The sequence below is a fragment of the Carcharodon carcharias genome, chromosome 9 (assembly GCF_017639515.1).
Source record: "Carcharodon carcharias isolate sCarCar2 chromosome 9, sCarCar2.pri, whole genome shotgun sequence".
In the NCBI taxonomy this organism is placed as follows: domain Eukaryota; kingdom Metazoa; phylum Chordata; class Chondrichthyes; order Lamniformes; family Lamnidae; genus Carcharodon; species Carcharodon carcharias.
Window position 1 is genome coordinate 104,066,069 of NC_054475.1, and position 3,860 is coordinate 104,069,928.

Genomic DNA, 3,860 nt, shown 5'->3' on the forward strand with positions numbered 1-3,860 from the left:
GTGGGGGGAGAGAGGGGAGTGTGGGGAGTTGGGGGAGGATGGGGGGAGTTCGGGGGGGATGGGGGGAGTTGGGGGAGGATGGGGGGAAAAGTGGGAGGATGGGGGAGGTTGGGGGGAAAAGTGGGAGGATGGGGGGGAAAAGTGGGAGAATGGGGAGGATAGGGGGAAAAGTGGAAAGATGGGGGAAAAAGGGGGAGGCTGGGGGGAAAGGGGGAGGCTGGGGGGAAAAGTGGGAGGATGGGGGAGGATGGGGGAAAAAGCGGGAGGATAGGGGAGGATGGGGGAAAAAGTGGGAGGATGGGGGAGGATGGGGGAAAAAGTGGGAGGATGGGGGAGGATGGGGGAAAAAGTGTAAGGATGGGGGAGGATGGGTGGAAAAGTGGGAGGATGGGGGGAAAAGTGGGAGGATGGGGGAGGATGGGGGGAAAAGTGGGAGGATGGGGGAGGATGGGGGGAAAAGTGGGAGGATGGGGGGAAAAGTGGGAGGATGGGGGGAAAAGGGAGAGGATGGGGGGGAGGGGGGAGTGGGGGAAAGGGAGAGGATGGGGGAGAGAGGGGAGTGGGGGGAGTTGGGGGAGGATGGGGGGAAAAGTGGGAGGATGGGGGGAAAAGTGGGAGGATGGGGGAGGATGGGGGGAAAGGTGGGAGGATGGGGGGAGGATGGGGGGAAAGGTGGGAGGATGGGGGGAGGATGGGGGGAAAGGTGGGAGGATGGGGGGAGGATGGGGGGAAAGGTGGGAGGATGGGGGGAAAGGTGGGAGGATGGGGGAGGATAGGGGGAAAAGTAGGAGGATGGGGGGAAAAGTGGGAGGCTGGGGGCAGAAGTGGGAGGATGGGGGGAAAAGTGGGAGGATGGGGGAGGATGGGGGGAAAGTGGGAGGATGGGGGAAAAGTGGGAGGATGGGGGGGAAAGTGGGAGAATGGGGGGAAAAGTGGGAGGATGGGGGAGGATGGGGGGAAAAGTGGGAGGATGGGGGGAAAAGTGGGAGGATGGGGGAGGATGGGGGGAAAAGTGGGAGGATGGGGGGAAAAGTGGGAGGATGGGGGGAAAAGTGGGAGGATGGGGGGGAAAGTGGGAGGATGGGGGGGAAAGTGGGAGGATGGGGGGAAAAGTGGGAGGATGGGGGAGGATGGGGGGAAAAGTGGGAGGATGGGGCGAAAAGTGGGAGGATGGGGGGAAAAGTGGGAGGATGGGGGAGGATGGGGGGAAAAGTGGGAGGATGGGGGGAAAAGGGAGAGGATGGGGGGAGAGGGGGGAAAAGGGGGAGGCTGGGGGGAAAAGGGGAGGATGGGGGGAATGGGGGAGGATGGGGTGAGGGGGAGGATATGGGGGAGAAGGGGAGGATATGGGGGGTGAAGGGGGAGGATGGGGTGAGGGGGAGGATATGGGGGTTAAGGGGGAGGATATGGGAGGAGAAGGGGGAGGATATGGGGGAGGATGGGGGAGAAGGGGGAGGATATGGCGTGAGGATATAGGGAGGATGGGGGGAGGATATGGGGAGGATGGGGGGAGAGGGGGGAGGATGGGGGGAGAGGGGGAGGATGGGGGAGTGGGGAGGATGGGGGGAGAGGGGGGAGGATGGGGGAGAGGGGGGAGGATGGAGGGAGTGGGGGAGGATGGGGGGAAAAGGGGGAGGATGGGGGAGAAGGGGAGGATATGGGGGGAGAAGGGGCCGGATATGGGGGTGAAGGGGGAGGATGGGGGAAGGGGGAGGATGGGGGGTGAAGGGGGAGGATATGGGGGTGAAGGGGGAGGATATGGGGGGAGAAGGGGGAGGATATGGAAGGAGAAGGGGTAGGATACGGGGAGGATGGGGGAGAAGGAGGAGGATATGGGGGGAGAAGGGGGAGGATGGGGGGAGAAGGGGGAGGATGGGTGGAGTATGGGGGGAGAAGGGGCAGGTTGGAGGGTGAAGGGGGAGGATGGGGGTAGAAGGGGGAGGATGGGGGGAGAAGGGGGAGGATGGGTGGAGGATGGGGGGAGAAGGGGCAGGTTGGAAGGAGAAGGGGGAGATGGGGGCAGGATGGGGGGAGATGGGGGGGAGTGGGGATGAAGGGAGAGATGGGTGAGAAGGAGGAAATGGGGGCAGGATAGGGGGAGATGGGGGCATGATGGGGGAGAAGGGGGCAGGATGGGGGGAGAAGGGGAAGATGGGGGCAGGATGGGGGGCGAAGGGGTAGGATGGGTGGAGAAGGGGGAGGATGGGTGGAGAAGGGGGAGATGGGAGAGCAGGGGGAGATGGGGGGATTGGTGGAGATGGGGGGAGAGGGCAAGATGGGGCAGGGGGGTGGGCAGGGGGGTTGAGATGGGGGAGTTGGGGGGAGGGAGAGCGGGGGAGATGGAGGGAGGTGGAGGGGGAGGAGATGAAGGGAGAGATGGGTGAGAAGGGGGAAATGGGGGCAGGCTGGGGGGAGATGGGGGCAGGATAGGGGGAGATGGGGGCATGATGGGGGGAGAAGGGGGCAGGATGGGGGGAGAAGGGGGAGATGGGGGCAAGATGGGGGGATAAGGGGGAGATGGGGGGAGATGGGGGGAGAAGGGGGAGGATGGGGGGAGATGGGGGAGATAGGGGCAGGATGGGGCGAGAAGGGGCAGGATGGGGGGAGATGGGGATGGGGGGATTGGGGGAGATGGGGGAAGAGGGCAAGATGGGGGAGGGGGGTGGGGGAGGGGGGTTGAGATGGGGGAGTTGGGGGGGAGGGGGAGCGGGGGAGATGGAGGGAGGTGGAGGGGGAGGAGATGGGGAAGGGGGAGGAGATGGGGGAGAGTGGAGGGGGAGGAGATGGTGGAGATTGGAGGGGGGAGAAAGGGGAAAGAGGAGGGGAGGGAGAAGGGGTAGTGAGAAGGAGGGTGGGAGAAGGGGAGATGGGGAAGAGGGAGGGGAGGGAAAAGGGGGGCGGGATAAGGGGGAGAAGGGGGAAGGGAGAAGGGGATGGAGAAGGCAAGGGAGAAGGAGGGAGGGAAAGGGGCAGAGTGGGGAGGGATAAAGTGGAGGGATAAGGCGGGAGGGAAAGGGGGAGTTGGGTGGGAGATGGGGAGGGATAAGGGGTGGATGGAGAAGGGGGGAGAAGGGGTGAGGGAGGGGTGGTGGAGAAGAGGGGAGGGAGGAGGTGGAAGGGAGGGGGAGGGGGTGAGGGAGAGGGGCTGGAAGGGGAGGGGAGGGGGTGAGGGAGAAGGGGGAGCAGAGGGGGTGAGGGAGAAGGGAGGGGAAGGGGTGAGGAAGAAGGGGAGCGGAGGTGAGGGAGTAGGGGTGGAGAGGGGGTGAAGGAGAAGGGAGGGGGAGAGGGGGTGAGGGAGAAGGGGGAGGGGAGGGGTAAGGGGGGAGGGGGTGAGGGAGAAGGGTGGAGAGAGGATGAGGGAGAAGGGAGGGGAGGAGAGAGGGTGAGGGAGAAGGGGGAGAGTGGGTGAGGGAGAAGGGGGTGAGGGGGGAGGGAGAAGGGGGGAGAAGGAGTGAGGGAGAAGCGGTGGGGAGAATGGTGACGGAGAAAAGGGGAGGGAGGAGGGGGAAGGGAGGGGTTGAGGGAGAAGTGGGGAGGGGGGTGAGGGAGAAGGGGGACAGGGGTGAGGGAGAAGGGGGAGTGGGTGGGGGAGAAGGGGTGGGGGAGAAGAGGGGAGGGAGAAGGGGGAGAAGGGGGAAGGGGTGAGGGCGGAGGGGAGGGGTTGAGGGAGAAGGGGGAGGGGAGGGGGTGAGGGACAAGGGAGGAGAGGGGGTGAGGGTGGGGGAGAGGGTTGAGGGAGAAGGGGGAGAGGGGGTGAGGGAGAAGGTGGGAGGGGTTGAGGGAGAGGGGGTGGGGGTGAGGGAGAAGTGGGGAGAGGGGGTGAGAGCGAAGGGGGAGAGGGGGTGAGGGCGAAGGGGGAG